This window comes from Leiobunum rupestre, chromosome 6, assembly GCF_980474605.1.
Source record: "Leiobunum rupestre chromosome 6, qqLeiRupe1.1.hap1, whole genome shotgun sequence".
In the NCBI taxonomy this organism is placed as follows: Eukaryota; Metazoa; Arthropoda; class Arachnida; order Opiliones; family Sclerosomatidae; genus Leiobunum; species Leiobunum rupestre.
This window is the reverse complement of record NC_143389.1, coordinates 3,826,511-3,850,196: the sequence shown is the minus strand read 5'-3', so window position 1 is coordinate 3,850,196 and position 23,686 is coordinate 3,826,511. Positions and strand designations below refer to the sequence as shown.

The 23,686-nt window shown below is 39.9% G+C and overlaps 6 non-coding genes and 9 pseudogenes across 6 annotated transcripts; 10 read left to right on the top strand and 5 right to left on the bottom strand.

Moving 5' to 3' along the window:
- The first annotated feature begins 258 nt into the window (after positions 1-258).
- On the top strand, positions 259-370 carry LOC149938375 (U2 spliceosomal RNA; annotated as a pseudogene).
- Positions 371-1,030: 660 nt separating this feature from the next.
- On the top strand, positions 1,031-1,210 carry LOC149938374 (U2 spliceosomal RNA; annotated as a pseudogene).
- A 1,962-nt stretch (positions 1,211-3,172) lies between these two features.
- Positions 3,173-3,291, bottom strand: LOC149938373 (5S ribosomal RNA). The gene has a single exon (XR_016481995.1). It is a non-coding gene; the product is annotated as a 5S ribosomal RNA (ribosomal RNA).
- Positions 3,292-4,443: 1,152 nt separating this feature from the next.
- On the top strand, positions 4,444-4,555 carry LOC149938372 (U2 spliceosomal RNA; annotated as a pseudogene).
- A 660-nt stretch (positions 4,556-5,215) lies between these two features.
- On the top strand, positions 5,216-5,395 carry LOC149938371 (U2 spliceosomal RNA; annotated as a pseudogene).
- A 1,971-nt stretch (positions 5,396-7,366) lies between these two features.
- Positions 7,367-7,485, bottom strand: LOC149938370 (5S ribosomal RNA). The gene has a single exon (XR_016481994.1). It is a non-coding gene; the product is annotated as a 5S ribosomal RNA (ribosomal RNA).
- Positions 7,486-9,355: 1,870 nt separating this feature from the next.
- On the top strand, positions 9,356-9,531 carry LOC149938369 (U2 spliceosomal RNA; annotated as a pseudogene).
- Positions 9,532-11,502: 1,971 nt separating this feature from the next.
- Positions 11,503-11,621, bottom strand: LOC149938368 (5S ribosomal RNA). The gene has a single exon (XR_016481993.1). It is a non-coding gene; the product is annotated as a 5S ribosomal RNA (ribosomal RNA).
- Positions 11,622-12,774: 1,153 nt separating this feature from the next.
- LOC149938367 (U2 spliceosomal RNA) lies at positions 12,775-12,966 on the top strand. The gene has a single exon (XR_016481482.1). It is a non-coding gene; the product is annotated as a U2 spliceosomal RNA (small nuclear RNA).
- Positions 12,967-14,933: 1,967 nt separating this feature from the next.
- Positions 14,934-15,052, bottom strand: LOC149938366 (5S ribosomal RNA). Its single transcript, XR_016481992.1, has one exon. It is a non-coding gene; the product is annotated as a 5S ribosomal RNA (ribosomal RNA).
- A 1,152-nt stretch (positions 15,053-16,204) lies between these two features.
- Positions 16,205-16,316, top strand: LOC149938365 (U2 spliceosomal RNA; annotated as a pseudogene).
- Positions 16,317-16,982: 666 nt separating this feature from the next.
- On the top strand, positions 16,983-17,162 carry LOC149938364 (U2 spliceosomal RNA; annotated as a pseudogene).
- A 1,973-nt stretch (positions 17,163-19,135) lies between these two features.
- LOC149938363 (5S ribosomal RNA) lies at positions 19,136-19,254 on the bottom strand. The gene has a single exon (XR_016481991.1). It is a non-coding gene; the product is annotated as a 5S ribosomal RNA (ribosomal RNA).
- A 1,150-nt stretch (positions 19,255-20,404) lies between these two features.
- On the top strand, positions 20,405-20,554 carry LOC149938362 (U2 spliceosomal RNA; annotated as a pseudogene).
- A 1,689-nt stretch (positions 20,555-22,243) lies between these two features.
- Positions 22,244-22,422, top strand: LOC149938361 (U2 spliceosomal RNA; annotated as a pseudogene).
- The last annotated feature ends 1,264 nt before the right edge of the window (positions 22,423-23,686 follow it).

The following is a 23,686-nucleotide window of genomic DNA, read 5'->3' as shown; positions in this document are numbered from 1 at the left end:
GATTTTTTTTCCATACGGCCCGGTAAAGTGGCCCACTCTACTGTCTCTAGCCGATGACCCCAAAAGTGCCAGTCCGGGCCTGGCGGTGTACCTCTATTTCACGGATTCAAGATATCGTCTTCTCCTTTGTTCGCGCGATGGCTACAAACGTTGTCATCTCCCACCAGGACCAACATTCGGTGACGTAATTATGAAATATTTGAAATGCTCGAATTCTCTCTTTTTACTTTGTTAAACAGTGACGGCTCCTAGCGGGTTATCGCTTCTCGGCCTTTTGGCTAAGATCAAAGTGTAGTATCTGTTTCTTCTGCGACCAGGAGGGACATACGGCGTCCGCATGCGAGGCAAAAAAGGCCAGAAAGGAAGCAACCGAGAGGTCCGAGCACGTCCAGGAAGGGGAAAGCTTGGAAACCCAAGAAAAGATTGTGGCACCCAAGGAGCAAGAGCTCGCAACGGTATCAGCGGAATTGGCGGACCCACCCAGCGACCACCAGGAACCCCAGCCCAAGAAACGCAGCAACAGTACATATGTCCATCCGCAACAACTAGAGAAATTAAAGAACTATTCACAGGCAGAACTACGAGATTTTAGGGAATTCCTCGAGACTACCGAAACAATAGGCGACCGCAGGAAACAAGTGTATTTCGCGCTGATGAACAAGGAACAGGAAAAATTCTCCAAAAGACGAATGACCAACTCTCCAGGGAAATCAATAAAGAAAGGCAAGACAGAAGACGTTGAGAAGACATTCGCTAGCGCCACCAAAACCACACCGGAGCAAGATCTTTACGCAGATTACGTTACATACTGAATTTTTTAATTTTACTCAAATGTTTTAAAACCTGAAAAAATAGAAAAAAAGAAAACAAATACTTACCTTGATCGTATATGAACTTGGACACTCCTAGAAATTAGAAAATGTAAATACTTGATTTTTTTAGCTTATCCGACTTTGTTCGCGCTAATTTAACTAATTAAAAACGCGAACAAATATAACAAATGTAAAAATGTAAATATGTAAAATCAAACGAAGCTTTTAATAAACAATTAAAAGTATCTGTTCTTATCAGCTTAATATCTGATACGGGTCCCATCGGGGCCCAAGATATTAAACTTATTTTTGGACGGCGGCGGAGTGGTCGGAGCTTGCTCCACCTCCGCCACGGGTCGGCCTGGTATTGCAGTAAATCCGGGATCGGCCCACTTCTCTCTTGAAATCAAAAATCAAACGCTCTTATAATGGCGCACTGCGCAACACAGTATTTCCGGGAAATGTTATTTGGCTGTCTTTATATATATTTCTTTATTATAATATATTGCCCCTCTGACGTCATAAGTGGTAAAATCCTTATTGTCGAATAGTTAATAATGAAGAATCGGAAAGATTCCAGTTTTTGAATTTTCTTTTACCTAGTTATACACTCTTTTTCGCGGTATTTTCACGGAGGATAGGAAGGGAGGCGAAGTAGGAGGGATGAATGGCGGCAAGATTGCGGCAGCTACGCTACGTCTAGCCGCCATTTTTCCGAAATTTTCCCGCCGCTAAGCTTCTTACAAGGATGCTGCCGCGTTCATCCCTCCTACTTCGCCTCCCTTCCTATCCTCCTTGGTATTTTCCTGGGCGCGTCCATGCTTGGTTTTCCCCCTTTCAGTCCTCTCCTCCATTATGGATACCCAAGGAGTGGATGCTAGACTCCCCGTTTAGGGCAGAGGCAATGGCCGACGAGCGGGAGGCAAGTAAGAGGGGTAAAATAAAGGCGCGAAAAGAGGTTGTTCTGTGTTATTCCTGTGGTTTTATTCGTAACCCAAGGTTCGTAAATCGTGCATGTTCTAAGTGGTTGGCTGAAGGAACCGGTTTTCATAACGTAAATTCGCGGGTTTCGGTATGGTGGGTAGAGACAGCGCGCCCCTCATTTTTAGGTCATTGGGTTCCAGCCAAGATGTTCCGCGTAAAGAGAAAACACGAAATAAGCCCCTCTCCATTTTTTCTCTCTTCCCGTCTTCCGTGGACAGTGAGTCGCCGCCGGGGGCCCGCCGCCCGCGGCAGCTACATTACCAAGATATAAAGTGGCAAGGCTTATTTTTGGTAAGTACAAAATCATTTATTATATATTGCTCTATAATTAACTATATTTGGAATTAAACATTTTTGTTCTATTTATCTCAAAGTCATGATTATTCCTAACATTAATAGTATTAAACTTAATATGATATATCTTTTGTTAAAGTAGATTAGGAATTTATAATTTTAATATTTATAGAGGAGTTCGGATTTAAAATGTTATATTTTTTTAATAATGATCTCAAAGATCTGACTTTTGAAATGTTTGTTACTTTTTCTAAGTATCAATAAAACATGACATTAAATTTATATTGTGCCAAGGTTCATTTTTATATTTTACATAAACTACATCACCTAAAACAATTAATAGATAAAAGTTAGCTATATTATTTTGTTTAAAAAATATATCTCTGTCTCCGTTTTATTATTTAATTTCGTGGTTTGTTTTGATATTTTGTATTTTTGGGTTACTCCCCTAATCCATGCGGCTGTCCCATGATAAAACCTTCTATAAAACATTTTCCAAAAGTCCTTTTTTAGATTCAACTATTTAAATTACATTTAAGATTAAAATTTAGAACAAAAAATATATTTCACAATTAGAATTTGTTAATAAAATTTTAACTTTGGACTTCATTCCAAAACCAGAAAAGGCCATTTCAGAGTGGATTTTACCGCGGAAATGTTTTTGTTTAGAGATAAACGTTAGTTAGTTAGTTAGTTAGTTAGTTAGTTAGTTAATTAGTTAGTTAGTTAGTTAGTTAGTTAATTAGTTAGTTAGTTAGTTAGTTAGTTAGTTAGTTAGTTAGTAAGTAAGTAAGTAAGTAAGTAAGTAAGTAAGTAAGTTAGTACTATTTTAAGTACAAGCCTTAAGTAGAATAAAATGAAAACCAATTTTCTCGCCATTTTATTTTGTTCAATTTTGATACTAACATGTATTTTATTCACGGAAAGATGCTGCCAGTTGTTAAAAAAGGCCAAGAGTTGACCGAAATAATATTATCGTCTGGGCGAACTTTTAATTGCATAAAAAAGCAGCGTCAAAATGATAGGATGAAGGTATTTTCCTGTTAAAAGACGCAAATCCCATCCCGCGAAAATAAATGAGTAGCCAACGGCACGCGGTGTTCCCAGGTGGTCTCCCTCCCAAGTACTGACCGCGCTCGACGCTGCTTAACTTCGGTGATCAGACGAGAACCGGTGTATTCAGCGTGATATGGCCGTTGCCGCTAGAGTGTAATTGATAGCGGTGGACAAGCCGCGACTAGCCAGGTCCTGGTAGGTTGGTGATCGCCGAGGGCCACCGGCTGCATGCGGCTCCAATAGAACGTTCTATACACTCTTTTTAGAAACGTTTACTGGGCGCCGATATTATCGTACAGACAACCAACGAGCAAGCCCTTTACCGCAGAAATTTCATCCCCCCCCCCCCCCCAAACCAGTTTTTTCATCACCCTCCCCGTAGACTGTAAGGTGATGGCGGTCGATTGGGAAGGCGCGTTTACGAATCTATAAAATTGGTGTGGTGTGCTTTCCCCCTTTGGAGTTCGGAGGAGGTGAAGGTTTGGCCGGTTTTTCGTCTTAGAGAAATATATTTATCTGGCAAACCCGTAAGAAATTGAGAGCAGTCAATTTTTATTAGTAGCGTAGTTGCTAGCCTAGGCTTCACATATTTCCGGCTTTGCTTTCCGCGCCTTTTTTCTTATTTTAAATGATTTTTGTAATAAATGTATGATGGCAAATAAGCAAAATTCTAGAAAATACTAGTCCCAAATCCACGTGTTTAAGATGAAACTTAGATCATGAAAATATCCTTAACCCCAAACATACTTCAACACCTAGGGTGCCTCCTACAACTCCTAAAAGGTACGTCTCTAAAATATTCATATAAAGACAGGACATAAGCCGAATTCTCTTAAACCAAAGAATAACAAAAGTTGTTAGTCCTGCTGAACCAGCTCTATAGTCTGTATGAAAAGTGACCGGTTATGGTCCACTTTTATAGAACGCTCTATTCGCTTATAATAAATTTTTCCTAAATGGTCATTTAAACGCGTTTGACGTTTCACGTAGAATCTAGTACACTTAATACGTTATTTATGGTCCTATAAACCACCATTTAGATTTTTTTTCCATACGGCCCGGTAAAGTGGCCCACTCTACTGTCTCTAGCCGATGACCCCAAAAGTGCCAGTCCGGGCCTGGCGGTGTACCTCTATTTCACGGATTCAAGATATCGTCTTCTCCTTTGTTCGCGCGATGGCTACAAACGTTGTCATCTCCCACCAGGACCAACATTCGGTGACGTAATTATGAAATATTTGAAATGCTCGAATTCTCTCTTTTTACTTTGTTAAACAGTGACGGCTCCTAGCGGGTTATCGCTTCTCGGCCTTTTGGCTAAGATCAAAGTGTAGTATCTGTTTCTTCTGCGACCAGGAGGGACATACGGCGTCCGCATGCGAGGCAAAAAAGGCCAGAAAGGAAGCAACCGAGAGGTCCGAGCACGTCCAGGAAGGGGAAAGCTTGGAAACCCAAGAAAAGATTGTGGCACCCAAGGAGCAAGAGCTCGCAACGGTATCAGCGGAATTGGCGGACCCACCCAGCGACCACCAGGAACCCCAGCCCAAGAAACGCAGCAACAGTACATATGTCCATCCGCAACAACTAGAGAAATTAAAGAACTATTCACAGGCAGAACTACGAGATTTTAGGGAATTCCTCGAGACTACCGAAACAATAGGCGACCGCAGGAAACAAGTGTATTTCGCGCTGATGAACAAGGAACAGGAAAAATTCTCCAAAAGACGAATGACCAACTCTCCAGGGAAATCAATAAAGAAAGGCAAGACAGAAGACGTTGAGAAGACATTCGCTAGCGCCACCAAAACCACACCGGAGCAAGATCTTTACGCAGATTACGTTACATACTGAATTTTTTAATTTTACTCAAATGTTTTAAAACCTGAAAAAATAGAAAAAAAGAAAACAAATACTTACCTTGATCGTATATGAACTTGGACACTCCTAGAAATTAGAAAATGTAAATACTTGATTTTTTTAGCTTATCCGACTTTGTTCGCGCTAATTTAACTAATTAAAAACGCGAACAAATATAACAAATGTAAAAATGTAAATATGTAAAATCAAACGAAGCTTTTAATAAACAATTAAAAGTATCTGTTCTTATCAGCTTAATATCTGATACGGGTCCCATCGGGGCCCAAGATATTAAACTTATTTTTGGACGGCGGCGGAGTGGTCGGAGCTTGCTCCACCTCCGCCACGGGTCGGCCTGGTATTGCAGTAAATCCGGGATCGGCCCACTTCTCTCTTGAAATCAAAAATCAAACGCTCTTATAATGGCGCACTGCGCAACACAGTATTTCCGGGAAATGTTATTTGGCTGTCTTTATATATATTTCTTTATTATAATATATTGCCCCTCTGACGTCATAAGTGGTAAAATCCTTATTGTCGAATAGTTAATAATGAAGAATCGGAAAGATTCCAGTTTTTGAATTTTCTTTTACCTAGTTATACACTCTTTTTCGCGGTATTTTCACGGAGGATAGGAAGGGAGGCGAAGTAGGAGGGATGAATGGCGGCAAGATTGCGGCAGCTACGCTACGTCTAGCCGCCATTTTTCCGAAATTTTCCCGCCGCTAAGCTTCTTACAAGGATGCTGCCGCGTTCATCCCTCCTACTTCGCCTCCCTTCCTATCCTCCTTGGTATTTTCCTGGGCGCGTCCATGCTTGGTTTTCCCCCTTTCAGTCCTCTCCTCCATTATGGATACCCAAGGAGTGGATGCTAGACTCCCCGTTTAGGGCAGAGGCAATGGCCGACGAGCGGGAGGCAAGTAAGAGGGGTAAAATAAAGGCGCGAAAAGAGGTTGTTCTGTGTTATTCCTGTGGTTTTATTCGTAACCCAAGGTTCGTAAATCGTGCATGTTCTAAGTGGTTGGCTGAAGGAACCGGTTTTCATAACGTAAATTCGCGGGTTTCGGTATGGTGGGTAGAGACAGCGCGCCCCTCATTTTTAGGTCATTGGGTTCCAGCCAAGATGTTCCGCGTAAAGAGAAAACACGAAATAAGCCCCTCTCCATTTTTTCTCTCTTCCCGTCTTCCGTGGACAGTGAGTCGCCGCCGGGGGCCCGCCGCCCGCGGCAGCTACATTACCAAGATATAAAGTGGCAAGGCTTATTTTTGGTAAGTACAAAATCATTTATTATATATTGCTCTATAATTAACTATATTTGGAATTAAACATTTTTGTTCTATTTATCTCAAAGTCATGATTATTCCTAACATTAATAGTATTAAACTTAATATGATATATCTTTTGTTAAAGTAGATTAGGAATTTATAATTTTAATATTTATAGAGGAGTTCGGATTTAAAATGTTATATTTTTTTAATAATGATCTCAAAGATCTGACTTTTGAAATGTTTGTTACTTTTTCTAAGTATCAATAAAACATGACATTAAATTTATATTGTGCCAAGGTTCATTTTTATATTTTACATAAACTACATCACCTAAAACAATTAATAGATAAAAGTTAGCTATATTATTTTGTTTAAAAAATATATCTCTGTCTCCGTTTTATTATTTAATTTCGTGGTTTGTTTTGATATTTTGTATTTTTGGGTTACTCCCCTAATCCATGCGGCTGTCCCATGATAAAACCTTCTATAAAACATTTTCCAAAAGTCCTTTTTTAGATTCAACTATTTAAATTACATTTAAGATTAAAATTTAGAACAAAAAATATATTTCACAATTAGAATTTGTTAATAAAATTTTAACTTTGGACTTCATTCCAAAACCAGAAAAGGCCATTTCAGAGTGGATTTTACCGCGGAAATGTTTTTGTTTAGAGATAAACGTTAGTTAGTTAGTTAGTTAGTTAGTTAGTTAGTTAATTAGTTAGTTAGTTAGTTAGTTAGTTAATTAGTTAGTTAGTTAGTTAGTTAGTTAGTTAGTTAGTTAGTTAGTTAGTAAGTAAGTAAGTAAGTAAGTAAGTAAGTAAGTAAGTTAGTACTATTTTAAGTACAAGCCTTAAGTAGAATAAAATGAAAACCAATTTTCTCGCCATTTTATTTTGTTCAATTTTGATACTAACATGTATTTTATTCACGGAAAGATGCTGCCAGTTGTTAAAAAAAGGCCAAGAGTTGACCGAAATAATATTATCGTCTGGGCGAACTTTTAATTGCATAAAAAAGCAGCGTCAAAATGATAGGATGAAGGTATTTTCCTGTTAAAAGACGCAAATCCCATCCCGCGAAAATAAATGAGTAGCCAACGGCACGCGGTGTTCCCAGGTGGTCTCCCTCCCAAGTACTGACCGCGCTCGACGCTGCTTAACTTCGGTGATCAGACGAGAACCGGTGTATTCAGCGTGATATGGCCGTTGCCGCTAGAGTGTAATTGATAGCGGTGGACAAGCCGCGACTAGCCAGGTCCTGGTAGGTTGGTGATCGCCGAGGGCCACCGGCTGCATGCGGCTCCAATAGAACGTTCTATACACTCTTTTTAGAAACGTTTACTGGGCGCCGATATTATCGTACAGACAACCAACGAGCAAGCCCTTTACCGCAGAAATTTCATCCCCCCCCCCCCCCAAACCAGTTTTTTCATCACCCTCCCCGTAGACTGTAAGGTGATGGCGGTCGATTGGGAAGGCGCGTTTACGAATCTATAAAATTGGTGTGGTGTGCTTTCCCCCTTTGGAGTTCGGAGGAGGTGAAGGTTTGGCCGGTTTTTCGTCTTAGAGAAATATATTTATCTGGCAAACCCGTAAGAAATTGAGAGCAGTCAATTTTTATTAGTAGCGTAGTTGCTAGCCTAGGCTTCACATATTTCCGGCTTTGCTTTCCGCGCCTTTTTTCTTATTTTAAATGATTTTTGTAATAAATGTATGATGGCAAATAAGCAAAATTCTAGAAAATACTAGTCCCAAATCCACGTGTTTAAGATGAAACTTAGATCATGAAAATATCCTTAACCCCAAACATACTTCAACACCTAGGGTGCCTCCTACAACTCCTAAAAGGTACGTCTCTAAAATATTCATATAAAGACAGGACATAAGCCGAATTCTCTTAAACCAAAGAATAACAAAAGTTGTTAGTCCTGCTGAACCAGCTCTATAGTCTGTATGAAAAGTGACCGGTTATGGTCCACTTTTATAGAACGCTCTATTCGCTTATAATAAATTTTTCCTAAATGGTCATTTAAACGCGTTTGACGTTTCACGTAGAATCTAGTACACTTAATACGTTATTTATGGTCCTATAAACCACCATTTAGATTTTTTTTCCATACGGCCCGGTAAAGTGGCCCACTCTACTGTCTCTAGCCGATGACCCCAAAAGTGCCAGTCCGGGCCTGGCGGTGTACCTCTATTTCACGGATTCAAGATATCGTCTTCTCCTTTGTTCGCGCGATGGCTACAAACGTTGTCATCTCCCACCAGGACCAACATTCGGTGACGTAATTATGAAATATTTGAAATGCTCGAATTCTCTCTTTTTACTTTGTTAAACAGTGACGGCTCCTAGCGGGTTATCGCTTCTCGGCCTTTTGGCTAAGATCAAAGTGTAGTATGAAGAACCGATCTACGAACGAGATTGGAATTGGTCGACAATGACCGAACAGGAAATAGAGAACTTTTGCCGTCGTGCACGAAGCTTGGTCACAGAGTCACCAGAAATACTTAGATGGCGTGAAGAATCACTGACTGAAGCGCGCCTCACCTTGCAAAGTCGCAGGAAACGACCACAGTCTTCCCCATCAGAATCGCACATCAAAAAAGGGAAAAAATAGGCCCTGAATATGATATGTAAATATGTTTTTAATGACTCTTTAAGTTTTATCTTTAGTTTTAATACGCTTTTAACTTTACATTATTTAAAGTTTTGATTTTGTAAATATTAAATGTCTATAGTTTAAAAAAAAATGGTATGCTTAAATGTAATACTTACCGTATACTTACCTCGGATCCTGTTTACCCTGTAAAAATGAAAAGAAAATTGTTAAAACTAAAAAATATGCTTAGAATGTGTAATCAAAAGAAAAACCACTTACCTTGACCAAAACAAATCAGTGAAAAAGTAACTCTTTTGTATTTTAAATTGTTTTAGTCCCGTTTATACTTGAATAATTGTAAATACTTACCTTTTAACGATAGAGGCGACGTCAGAAATTCTGGATTTTTTTGTGTAAAACAGTGTTCGCGATAATTTAAATTTTTTAATAACGCGGACACTTGTAACCATGACAACGAATTTTAAATAAACAAATTCAGTATCTGTTCTTATCAGCTTAATATCTGATACGGGTCCCATCGGGGCCCAAGATATTAAACTTATTTTTGGACGGCGGCGGAGTGGTCGGAGCTTGCTCCACCTCCGCCACGGGTCGGCCTGGTATTGCAGTAAATCCGGGATCGGCCCACTTCTCTCTTGAAATCAAAAATCAAACGCTCTTATAATGGCGCACTGCGCAACACAGTATTTCCGGGAAATGTTATTTGGCTGTCTTTATATATATTTCTTTATTATAATATATTGCCCCTCTGACGTCATAAGTGGTAAAATCCTTATTGTCGAATAGTTAATAATGAAGAATCGGAAAGATTCCAGTTTTTGAATTTTCTTTTACCTAGTTATACACTCTTTTTCGCGGTATTTTCACGGAGGATAGGAAGGGAGGCGAAGTAGGAGGGATGAATGGCGGCAAGATTGCGGCAGCTACGCTACGTCTAGCCGCCATTTTTCCGAAATTTTCCCGCCGCTAAGCTTCTTACAAGGATGCTGCCGCGTTCATCCCTCCTACTTCGCCTCCCTTCCTATCCTCCTTGGTATTTTCCTGGGCGCGTCCATGCTTGGTTTTCCCCCTTTCAGTCCTCTCCTCCATTATGGATACCCAAGGAGTGGATGCTAGACTCCCCGTTTAGGGCAGAGGCAATGGCCGACGAGCGGGAGGCAAGTAAGAGGGGTAAAATAAAGGCGCGAAAAGAGGTTGTTCTGTGTTATTCCTGTGGTTTTATTCGTAACCCAAGGTTCGTAAATCGTGCATGTTCTAAGTGGTTGGCTGAAGGAACCGGTTTTCATAACGTAAATTCGCGGGTTTCGGTATGGTGGGTAGAGACAGCGCGCCCCTCATTTTTAGGTCATTGGGTTCCAGCCAAGATGTTCCGCGTAAAGAGAAAACACGAAATAAGCCCCTCTCCATTTTTTCTCTCTTCCCGTCTTCCGTGGACAGTGAGTCGCCGCCGGGGGCCCGCCGCCCGCGGCAGCTACATTACCAAGATATAAAGTGGCAAGGCTTATTTTTGGTAAGTACAAAATCATTTATTATATATTGCTCTATAATTAACTATATTTGGAATTAAACATTTTTGTTCTATTTATCTCAAAGTCATGATTATTCCTAACATTAATAGTATTAAACTTAATATGATATATCTTTTGTTAAAGTAGATTAGGAATTTATAATTTTAATATTTATAGAGGAGTTCGGATTTAAAATGTTATATTTTTTTAATAATGATCTCAAAGATCTGACTTTTGAAATGTTTGTTACTTTTTCTAAGTATCAATAAAACATGACATTAAATTTATATTGTGCCAAGGTTCATTTTTATATTTTACATAAACTACATCACCTAAAACAATTAATAGATAAAAGTTAGCTATATTATTTTGTTTAAAAAATATATCTCTGTCTCCGTTTTATTATTTAATTTCGTGGTTTGTTTTGATATTTTGTATTTTTGGGTTACTCCCCTAATCCATGCGGCTGTCCCATGATAAAACCTTCTATAAAACATTTTCCAAAAGTCCTTTTTTAGATTCAACTATTTAAATTACATTTAAGATTAAAATTTAGAACAAAAAATATATTTCACAATTAGAATTTGTTAATAAAATTTTAACTTTGGACTTCATTCCAAAACCAGAAAAGGCCATTTCAGAGTGGATTTTACCGCGGAAATGTTTTTGTTTAGAGATAAACGTTAGTTAGTTAGTTAGTTAGTTAGTTAGTTAGTTAATTAGTTAGTTAGTTAGTTAGTTAGTTAATTAGTTAGTTAGTTAGTTAGTTAGTTAGTTAGTTAGTTAGTTAGTTAGTAAGTAAGTAAGTAAGTAAGTAAGTAAGTAAGTAAGTTAGTACTATTTTAAGTACAAGCCTTAAGTAGAATAAAATGAAAACCAATTTTCTCGCCATTTTATTTTGTTCAATTTTGATACTAACATGTATTTTATTCACGGAAAGATGCTGCCAGTTGTTAAAAAAAGGCCAAGAGTTGACCGAAATAATATTATCGTCTGGGCGAACTTTTAATTGCATAAAAAAGCAGCGTCAAAATGATAGGATGAAGGTATTTTCCTGTTAAAAGACGCAAATCCCATCCCGCGAAAATAAATGAGTAGCCAACGGCACGCGGTGTTCCCAGGTGGTCTCCCTCCCAAGTACTGACCGCGCTCGACGCTGCTTAACTTCGGTGATCAGACGAGAACCGGTGTATTCAGCGTGATATGGCCGTTGCCGCTAGAGTGTAATTGATAGCGGTGGACAAGCCGCGACTAGCCAGGTCCTGGTAGGTTGGTGATCGCCGAGGGCCACCGGCTGCATGCGGCTCCAATAGAACGTTCTATACACTCTTTTTAGAAACGTTTACTGGGCGCCGATATTATCGTACAGACAACCAACGAGCAAGCCCTTTACCGCAGAAATTTCATCCCCCCCCCCCCCCCCAAACCAGTTTTTTCATCACCCTCCCCGTAGACTGTAAGGTGATGGCGGTCGATTGGGAAGGCGCGTTTACGAATCTATAAAATTGGTGTGGTGTGCTTTCCCCCTTTGGAGTTCGGAGGAGGTGAAGGTTTGGCCGGTTTTTCGTCTTAGAGAAATATATTTATCTGGCAAACCCGTAAGAAATTGAGAGCAGTCAATTTTTATTAGTAGCGTAGTTGCTAGCCTAGGCTTCACATATTTCCGGCTTTGCTTTCCGCGCCTTTTTTCTTATTTTAAATGATTTTTGTAATAAATGTATGATGGCAAATAAGCAAAATTCTAGAAAATACTAGTCCCAAATCCACGTGTTTAAGATGAAACTTAGATCATGAAAATATCCTTAACCCCAAACATACTTCAACACCTAGGGTGCCTCCTACAACTCCTAAAAGGTACGTCTCTAAAATATTCATATAAAGACAGGACATAAGCCGAATTCTCTTAAACCAAAGAATAACAAAAGTTGTTAGTCCTGCTGAACCAGCTCTATAGTCTGTATGAAAAGTGACCGGTTATGGTCCACTTTTATAGAACGCTCTATTCGCTTATAATAAATTTTTCCTAAATGGTCATTTAAACGCGTTTGACGTTTCACGTAGAATCTAGTACACTTAATACGTTATTTATGGTCCTATAAACCACCATTTAGATTTTTTTTCCATACGGCCCGGTAAAGTGGCCCACTCTACTGTCTCTAGCCGATGACCCCAAAAGTGCCAGTCCGGGCCTGGCGGTGTACCTCTATTTCACGGATTCAAGATATCGTCTTCTCCTTTGTTCGCGCGATGGCTACAAACGTTGTCATCTCCCACCAGGACCAACATTCGGTGACGTAATTATGAAATATTTGAAATGCTCGAATTCTCTCTTTTTACTTTGTTAAACAGTGACGGCTCCTAGCGGGTTATCGCTTCTCGGCCTTTTGGCTAAGATCAAAGTGTAGTATCTGTTCTTATCAGCTTAATATCTGATACGGGTCCCATCGGGGCCCAAGATATTAAACTTATTTTTGGACGGCGGCGGAGTGGTCGGAGCTTGCTCCACCTCCGCCACGGGTCGGCCTGGTATTGCAGTAAATCCGGGATCGGCCCACTTCTCTCTTGAAATCAAAAATCAAACGCTCTTATAATGGCGCACTGCGCAACACAGTATTTCCGGGAAATGTTATTTGGCTGTCTTTATATATATTTCTTTATTATAATATATTGCCCCTCTGACGTCATAAGTGGTAAAATCCTTATTGTCGAATAGTTAATAATGAAGAATCGGAAAGATTCCAGTTTTTGAATTTTCTTTTACCTAGTTATACACTCTTTTTCGCGGTATTTTCACGGAGGATAGGAAGGGAGGCGAAGTAGGAGGGATGAATGGCGGCAAGATTGCGGCAGCTACGCTACGTCTAGCCGCCATTTTTCCGAAATTTTCCCGCCGCTAAGCTTCTTACAAGGATGCTGCCGCGTTCATCCCTCCTACTTCGCCTCCCTTCCTATCCTCCTTGGTATTTTCCTGGGCGCGTCCATGCTTGGTTTTCCCCCTTTCAGTCCTCTCCTCCATTATGGATACCCAAGGAGTGGATGCTAGACTCCCCGTTTAGGGCAGAGGCAATGGCCGACGAGCGGGAGGCAAGTAAGAGGGGTAAAATAAAGGCGCGAAAAGAGGTTGTTCTGTGTTATTCCTGTGGTTTTATTCGTAACCCAAGGTTCGTAAATCGTGCATGTTCTAAGTGGTTGGCTGAAGGAACCGGTTTTCATAACGTAAATTCGCGGGTTTCGGTATGGTGGGTAGAGACAGCGCGCCCCTCATTTTTAGGTCATTGGGTTCCAGCCAAGATGTTCCGCGTAAAGAGAAAACACGAAATAAGCCCCTCTCCATTTTTTCTCTCTTCCCGTCTTCCGTGGACAGTGAGTCGCCGCCGGGGGCCCGCCGCCCGCGGCAGCTACATTACCAAGATATAAAGTGGCAAGGCTTATTTTTGGTAAGTACAAAATCATTTATTATATATTGCTCTATAATTAACTATATTTGGAATTAAACATTTTTGTTCTATTTATCTCAAAGTCATGATTATTCCTAACATTAATAGTATTAAACTTAATATGATATATCTTTTGTTAAAGTAGATTAGGAATTTATAATTTTAATATTTATAGAGGAGTTCGGATTTAAAATGTTATATTTTTTTAATAATGATCTCAAAGATCTGACTTTTGAAATGTTTGTTACTTTTTCTAAGTATCAATAAAACATGACATTAAATTTATATTGTGCCAAGGTTCATTTTTATATTTTACATAAACTACATCACCTAAAACAATTAATAGATAAAAGTTAGCTATATTATTTTGTTTAAAAAATATATCTCTGTCTCCGTTTTATTATTTAATTTCGTGGTTTGTTTTGATATTTTGTATTTTTGGGTTACTCCCCTAATCCATGCGGCTGTCCCATGATAAAACCTTCTATAAAACATTTTCCAAAAGTCCTTTTTTAGATTCAACTATTTAAATTACATTTAAGATTAAAATTTAGAACAAAAAATATATTTCACAATTAGAATTTGTTAATAAAATTTTAACTTTGGACTTCATTCCAAAACCAGAAAAGGCCATTTCAGAGTGGATTTTACCGCGGAAATGTTTTTGTTTAGAGATAAACGTTAGTTAGTTAGTTAGTTAGTTAGTTAGTTAGTTAATTAGTTAGTTAGTTAGTTAGTTAGTTAATTAGTTAGTTAGTTAGTTAGTTAGTTAGTTAGTTAGTTAGTTAGTAAGTAAGTAAGTAAGTAAGTAAGTAAGTAAGTAAGTTAGTACTATTTTAAGTACAAGCCTTAAGTAGAATAAAATGAAAACCAATTTTCTCGCCATTTTATTTTGTTCAATTTTGATACTAACATGTATTTTATTCACGGAAAGATGCTGCCAGTTGTTAAAAAAAGGCCAAGAGTTGACCGAAATAATATTATCGTCTGGGCGAACTTTTAATTGCATAAAAAAGCAGCGTCAAAATGATAGGATGAAGGTATTTTCCTGTTAAAAGACGCAAATCCCATCCCGCGAAAATAAATGAGTAGCCAACGGCACGCGGTGTTCCCAGGTGGTCTCCCTCCCAAGTACTGACCGCGCTCGACGCTGCTTAACTTCGGTGATCAGACGAGAACCGGTGTATTCAGCGTGATATGGCCGTTGCCGCTAGAGTGTAATTGATAGCGGTGGACAAGCCGCGACTAGCCAGGTCCTGGTAGGTTGGTGATCGCCGAGGGCCACCGGCTGCATGCGGCTCCAATAGAACGTTCTATACACTCTTTTTAGAAACGTTTACTGGGCGCCGATATTATCGTACAGACAACCAACGAGCAAGCCCTTTACCGCAGAAATTTCATCCCCCCCCCCCCCCCAAACCAGTTTTTTCATCACCCTCCCCGTAGACTGTAAGGTGATGGCGGTCGATTGGGAAGGCGCGTTTACGAATCTATAAAATTGGTGTGGTGTGCTTTCCCCCTTTGGAGTTCGGAGGAGGTGAAGGTTTGGCCGGTTTTTCGTCTTAGAGAAATATATTTATCTGGCAAACCCGTAAGAAATTGAGAGCAGTCAATTTTTATTAGTAGCGTAGTTGCTAGCCTAGGCTTCACATATTTCCGGCTTTGCTTTCCGCGCCTTTTTTCTTATTTTAAATGATTTTTGTAATAAATGTATGATGGCAAATAAGCAAAATTCTAGAAAATACTAGTCCCAAATCCACGTGTTTAAGATGAAACTTAGATCATGAAAATATCCTTAACCCCAAACATACTTCAACACCTAGGGTGCCTCCTACAACTCCTAAAAGGTACGTCTCTAAAATATTCATATAAAGACAGGACATAAGCCGAATTCTCTTAAACCAAAGAATAACAAAAGTTGTTAGTCCTGCTGAACCAGCTCTATAGTCTGTATGAAAAGTGACCGGTTATGGTCCACTTTTATAGAACGCTCTATTCGCTTATAATAAATTTTTCCTAAATGGTCATTTAAACGCGTTTGACGTTTCACGTAGAATCTAGTACACTTAATACGTTATTTATGGTCCTATAAACCACCATTTAGATTTTTTTTCCATACGGCCCGGTAAAGTGGCCCACTCTACTGTCTCTAGCCGATGACCCCAAAAGTGCCAGTCCGGGCCTGGCGGTGTACCTCTATTTCACGGATTCAAGATATCGTCTTCTCCTTTGTTCGCGCGATGGCTACAAACGTTGTCATCTCCCACCAGGACCAACATTCGGTGACGTAATTATGAAATATTTGAAATGCTCGAATTCTCTCTTTTTACTTTGTTAAACAGTGACGGCTCCTAGCGGGTTATCGCTTCTCGGCCTTTTGGCTAAGATCAAAGTGTAGTATCTGTTTCTTCTGCGACCAGGAGGGACATACGGCGTCCGCATGCGAGGCAAAAAAGGCCAGAAAGGAAGCAACCGAGAGGTCCGAGCACGTCCAGGAAGGGGAAAGCTTGGAAACCCAAGAAAAGATTGTGGCACCCAAGGAGCAAGAGCTCGCAACGGTATCAGCGGAATTGGCGGACCCACCCAGCGACCACCAGGAACCCCAGCCCAAGAAACGCAGCAACAGTACATATGTCCATCCGCAACAACTAGAGAAATTAAAGAACTATTCACAGGCAGAACTACGAGATTTTAGGGAATTCCTCGAGACTACCGAAACAATAGGCGACCGCAGGAAACAAGTGTATTTCGCGCTGATGAACAAGGAACAGGAAAAATTCTCCAAAAGACGAATGACCAACTCTCCAGGGAAATCAATAAAGAAAGGCAAGACAGAAGACGTTGAGAAGACATTCGCTAGCGCCACCAAAACCACACCGGAGCAAGATCTTTACGCAGATTACGTTACATACTGAATTTTTTAATTTTACCAATACTCAAATGTTTTAAAACCTGAAAAAATAGAAAAAAAGAAAACAAATACTTACCTTGATCGTATATGAACTTGGACACTCCTAGAAATTAGAAAATGTAAATACTTGATTTTTTTAGCTTATCCGACTTTGTTCGCGCTAATTTAACTAATTAAAAACGCGAACAAATATAACAAATGTAAAAATGTAAATATGTAAAATCAAACGAAGCTTTTAATAAACAATTAAAAGTATCTGTTCTTATCAGCTTAATATCTGATACGGGTCCCATCGGGGCCCAAGATATTAAACTTATTTTTGGACGGCGGCGGAGTGGTCGGAGCTTGCTCCACCTCCGCCACGGGTCGGCCTGGTATTGCAGTAAATCCGGGATCGGCCCACTTCTCTCTTGAAATCAAAAATCAAACGCTCTTATAATGGCGCACTGCGCAACACAGTATTTCCGGGAAATGTTATTTGGCTGTCTTTATATATATTTCTTTATTATAATATATTGCCCCTCTGACGTCATAAGTGGTAAAATCCTTATTGTCGAATAGTTAATAATGAAGAATCGGAAAGATTCCAGTTTTTGAATTTTCTTTTACCTAGTTATACACTCTTTTTCGCGGTATTTTCACGGAGGATAGGAAGGGAGGCGAAGTAGGAGGGATGAATGGCGGCAAGATTGCGGCAGCTACGCTACGTCTAGCCGCCATTTTTCCGAAATTTTCCCGCCGCTAAGCTTCTTACAAGGATGCTGCCGCGTTCATCCCTCCTACTTCGCCTCCCTTCCTATCCTCCTTGGTATTTTCCTGGGCGCGTCCATGCTTGGTTTTCCCCCTTTCAGTCCTCTCCTCCATTATGGATACCCAAGGAGTGGATGCTAGACTCCCCGTTTAGGGCAGAGGCAATGGCCGACGAGCGGGAGGCAAGTGTAAGAGGGGTAAAATAAAGGCGCGAAAAGAGGTTGTTCTGTGTTATTCCTGTGGTTTTATTCGTAACCCAAGGTTCGTAAATCGTGCATGTTCTAAGTGGTTGGCTGAAGGAACCGGTTTTCATAACGTAAATTCGCGGGTTTCGGTATGGTGGGTAGAGACAGCGCGCCCCTCATTTTTAGGTCATTGGGTTCCAGCCAAGATGTTCCGCGTAAAGAGAAAACACGAAATAAGCCCCTCTCCATTTTTTCTCTCTTCCCGTCTTCCGTGGACAGTGAGTCGCCGCCGGGGGCCCGCCGCCCGCGGCAGCTACATTACCAAGATATAAAGTGGCAAGGCTTATTTTTGGTAAGTACAAAATCATTTATTATATATTGCTCTATAATTAACTATATTTGGAATTAAACATTTTTGTTCTATTTATCTCAAAGTCATGATTATTCCTAACATTAATAGTATTAAACTTAATATGATATATCTTTTGTTAAAGTAGATTAGGAATTTATAATTTTAATATTTATAGAGGAGTTCGGATTTAAAATGTTATATTTTTTTAATAATGATCTCAAAGATCTGACTTTTGAAATGTTTGTTACTTTTTCTAAGTATCAATAAAACATGACATTAAATTTATATTGTGCCAAGGTTCATTTTTATATTTTACATAAACTACATCACCTAAAACAATTAATAGATAAAAGTTAGCTATATTATTTTGTTTAAAAAATATATCTCTGTCTCCGTTTTATTATTTAATTTCGTGGTTTGTTTTGATATTTTGTATTTTTGGGTTACTCCCCTAATCCATGCGGCTGTCCCATGATAAAACCTTCTATAAAACATTTTCCAAAAGTCCTTTTTTAGATTCAACTATTTAAATTACATTTAAGATTAAAATTTAGAACAAAAAATATATTTCACAATTAGAATTTGTTAATAAAATTTTAACTTTGGACTTCATTCCAAAACCAGAAAAGGCCATTTCAGAGTGGATTTTACCGCGGAAATGTTTTTGTTTAGAGATAAACGTTAGTTAGTTAGTTAGTTAGTTAGTTAGTTAGTTAATTAGTTAGTTAGTTAGTTAGTTAGTTAATTAGTTAGTTAGTTAGTTAGTTAGTTAGTTAGTTAGTTAGTTAGTTAGTAAGTAAGTAAGTAAGTAAGTAAGTAAGTAAGTAAGTTAGTACTATTTTAAGTACAAGCCTTAAGTAGAATAAAATGAAAACCAATTTTCTCGCCATTTTATTTTGTTCAATTTTGATACTAACATGTATTTTATTCACGGAAAGATGCTGCCAGTTGTTAAAAAAAGGCCAAGAGTTGACCGAAATAATATTATCGTCTGGGCGAACTTTTAATTGCATAAAAAAGCAGCGTCAAAATGATAGGATGAAGGTATTTTCCTGTTAAAAGACGCAAATCCCATCCCGCGAAAATAAATGAGTAGCCAACGGCACGCGGTGTTCCCAGGTGGTCTCCCTCCCAAGTACTGACCGCGCTCGACGCTGCTTAACTTCGGTGATCAGACGAGAACCGGTGTATTCAGCGTGATATGGCCGTTGCCGCTAGAGTGTAATTGATAGCGGTGGACAAGCCGCGACTAGCCAGGTCCTGGTAGGTTGGTGATCGCCGAGGGCCACCGGCTGCATGCGGCTCCAATAGAACGTTCTATACACTCTTTTTAGAAACGTTTACTGGGCGCCGATATTATCGTACAGACAACCAACGAGCAAGCCCTTTACCGCAGAAATTTCATCCCCCCCCCCCCCAAACCAGTTTTTTCATCACCCTCCCCGTAGACTGTAAGGTGATGGCGGTCGATTGGGAAGGCGCGTTTACGAATCTATAAAATTGGTGTGGTGTGCTTTCCCCCTTTGGAGTTCGGAGGAGGTGAAGGTTTGGCCGGTTTTTCGTCTTAGAGAAATATATTTATCTGGCAAACCCGTAAGAAATTGAGAGCAGTCAATTTTTATTAGTAGCGTAGTTGCTAGCCTAGGCTTCACATATTTCCGGCTTTGCTTTCCGCGCCTTTTTTCTTATTTTAAATGATTTTTGTAATAAATGTATGATGGCAAATAAGCAAAATTCTAGAAAATACTAGTCCCAAATCCACGTGTTTAAGATGAAACTTAGATCATGAAAATATCCTTAACCCCAAACATACTTCAACACCTAGGGTGCCTCCTACAACTCCTAAAAGGTACGTCTCTAAAATATTCATATAAAGACAGGACATAAGCCGAATTCTCTTAAACCAAAGAATAACAAAAGTTGTTAGTCCTGCTGAACCAGCTCTATAGTCTGTATGAAAAGTGACCGGTTATGGTCCACTTTTATAGAACGCTCTATTCGCTTATAATAAATTTTTCCTAAATGGTCATTTAAACGCGTTTGACGTTTCACGTAGAATCTAGTACACTTAATACGTTATTTATGGTCCTATAAACCACCATTTAGATTTTTTTTCCATACGGCCCGGTAAAGTGGCCCACTCTACTGTCTCTAGCCGATGACCCCAAAAGTGCCAGTCCGGGCCTGGCGGTGTACCTCTATTTCACGGATTCAAGATATCGTCTTCTCCTTTGTTCGCGCGATGGCTACAAACGTTGTCATCTCCCACCAGGACCAACATTCGGTGACGTAATTATGAAATATTTGAAATGCTCGAATTCTCTCTTTTTACTTTGTTAAACAGTGACGGCTCCTAGCGGGTTATCGCTTCTCGGCCTTTTGGCTAAGATCAAAGTGTAGTATCTGTTTTCAATAGTGCTATACCGAGATCTTAGTCGGGGGGCGAGGAGTGTTTTACGCCTTAAAGGCGAGTGATCCTGCTCGTTTGGTTTACCACGCTGCCTCGAAATTTGCTGCCGTTCCTGCTTCCAGCCCAGTCCGTGTTCCAGCTGTTGTTCCAGTGTTCCAGTTGCCGTCTGCCTCCATCCAGCGGTTCCTGAGGTCCGGTCTCCGCCTCGGCGGTCGCCACCAACGTTGTCATGGCTCCTGCCCAGTCAACGATGTCCTCCCCACCAGCTGCTGCAATGAAAAAAGCAACAGCTAGGATCAAGTTTGAAGGCGTGACCATCGACGCCCTTGCTACAGCTCTCTTCGAGCTCGTTGGTTCGCATGGAATCACTGTGTTCCAGCCTGTGGGAAAGGACGCAGCACAGGTCACCTTCAAAGACGCTACTTGTTTCCAGAAGGCCATAGAAGCCGGCCTTATGGTCGGAAACAGACAAGTTGATGTAATTGGGATTTCCGATCCGGTATCTTACATCACGTTACGAGATGCTCCGAGCTGGTGGGAACTATCGTTCATAAAAGCTGCTCTTCGCGCATACTGCGAGGTTATCTCCGAGTCCTGGGAAACCTATCAAGAAGGCCCGTTTAAAGATTTGAAGAATGGTACTCGTCGCCTTGAGGTCCGAATGAAGAGCACAATCCCGAACCTGATGACCATAAGCGGTCATCGTATCCAAATTACATACCGTGGAATACAGAGAATGTGTTTTTACTGCCGTAAAGACAGTCATCAGGTTCGGGATTGCCCGAAAAAGAACAAGAAGGCTCGACCAAATCCAGAAACTGTCGCTGACCAGAACCCGTCATATGAAGAACCAGAAACAGTAAGGAATGGAACGCCGATTCCGGTTGGGGATGCCGCAGACGTAAGCACCCACGACGACATAATGGACGAAACAGGACCTTCACGAGACTTCCAGGGCTCAAAAGAGGGTTGGTCGTTGGCAACACCAGAGTCTTCCCCAGGGAAACCTGAATCCCCCGCCAAAGTCACAGGCTACGCAGATGCGGTCAAGTCACCCCAGAGGCAAGTCCAAGACTCGCCGAAATCCGATCCTCCAACACCAGAGGAACCTGAAAGAAAAGTGGAAATTTTTGAACGAAATTGGGCATGGGATCACCTACCCAAGAATGAAATTGAGGACTTTTGTCGGCAGGCCAAAGTATTGACCTCAACCAAGCCCCATGTCCTATCCTGGCGGGATGACGCACTGGCAAAGGCACAAGAAGCACTCCAGCGCCGATTCAAACGTCGTCAGAGCCCTCCAATTGAAAAAGACCCTAAGAAGGGGAAGAAATAGGACAGTGGTGCACTTTTGTAAATATACTTCTGATATTTCTATATTTTTTAAATATTTATTGTGTTTTATGTTTTAATTGTCACCGTTAAAACGGGAAAGTTGGAACTATAAAAAATCATTTATTGTGATTAGTTTTTAAAAGTTTAAATTTAAGTTTATTTTTAAATGTTTAAGCGTTTACTAAAAAATGTACACTAATGAAATTTTACGTAAAATACTTACCTTGATTTCTGTTAACCCTGAAAAAAGAAAAAAAAAAATTAGTTCTAAAATTATTTTTCCTAAAAGTAATATGAAAAGTTAAAAATACTTACCTTGACGTAAAACACATAAGAACCTGTAAATATATTTAAAAATGTTATGACTCCTTTTATGATATGAAATATTGTTTTGACCAATACAATGTTCGCGATAATTTAATTTTTTTAATAACCGCGGACATTTGTAACCTTGACCAGAATTTTAAATAAACAAATTCAGTATCTGTTCTTATCAGCTTAATATCTGATACGGGTCCCATCGGGGCCCAAGATATTAAACTTATTTTTGGACGGCGGCGGAGTGGTCGGAGCTTGCTCCACCTCCGCCACGGGTCGGCCTGGTATTGCAGTAAATCCGGGATCGGCCCACTTCTCTCTTGAAATCAAAAATCAAACGCTCTTATAATGGCGCACTGCGCAACACAGTATTTCCGGGAAATGTTATTTGGCTGTCTTTATATATATTTCTTTATTATAATATATTGCCCCTCTGACGTCATAAGTGGTAAAATCCTTATTGTCGAATAGTTAATAATGAAGAATCGGAAAGATTCCAGTTTTTGAATTTTCTTTTACCTAGTTATACACTCTTTTTCGCGGTATTTTCACGGAGGATAGGAAGGGAGGCGAAGTAGGAGGGATGAATGGCGGCAAGATTGCGGCAGCTACGCTACGTCTAGCCGCCATTTTTCCGAAATTTTCCCGCCGCTAAGCTTCTTACAAGGATGCTGCCGCGTTCATCCCTCCTACTTCGCCTCCCTTCCTATCCTCCTTGGTATTTTCCTGGGCGCGTCCATGCTTGGTTTTCCCCCTTTCAGTCCTCTCCTCCATTATGGATACCCAAGGAGTGGATGCTAGACTCCCCGTTTAGGGCAGAGGCAATGGCCGACGAGCGGGAGGCAAGTAAGAGGGGTAAAATAAAGGCGCGAAAAGAGGTTGTTCTGTGTTATTCCTGTGGTTTTATTCGTAACCCAAGGTTCGTAAATCGTGCATGTTCTAAGTGGTTGGCTGAAGGAACCGGTTTTCATAACGTAAATTCGCGGGTTTCGGTATGGTGGGTAGAGACAGCGCGCCCCTCATTTTTAGGTCATTGGGTTCCAGCCAAGATGTTCCGCGTAAAGAGAAAACACGAAATAAGCCCCTCTCCATTTTTTCTCTCTTCCCGTCTTCCGTGGACAGTGAGTCGCCGCCGGGGGCCCGCCGCCCGCGGCAGCTACATTACCAAGATATAAAGTGGCAAGGCTTATTTTTGGTAAGTACAAAATCATTTATTATATATTGCTCTATAATTAACTATATTTGGAATTAAACATTTTTGTTCTATTTATCTCAAAGTCATGATTATTCCTAACATTAATAGTATTAAACTTAATATGATATATCTTTTGTTAAAGTAGATTAGGAATTTATAATTTTAATATTTATAGAGGAGTTCGGATTTAAAATGTTATATTTTTTTAATAATGATCTCAAAGATCTGACTTTTGAAATGTTTGTTACTTTTTCTAAGTATCAATAAAACATGACATTAAATTTATATTGTGCCAAGGTTCATTTTTATATTTTACATAAACTACATCACCTAAAACAATTAATAGATAAAAGTTAGCTATATTATTTTGTTTAAAAAATATATCTC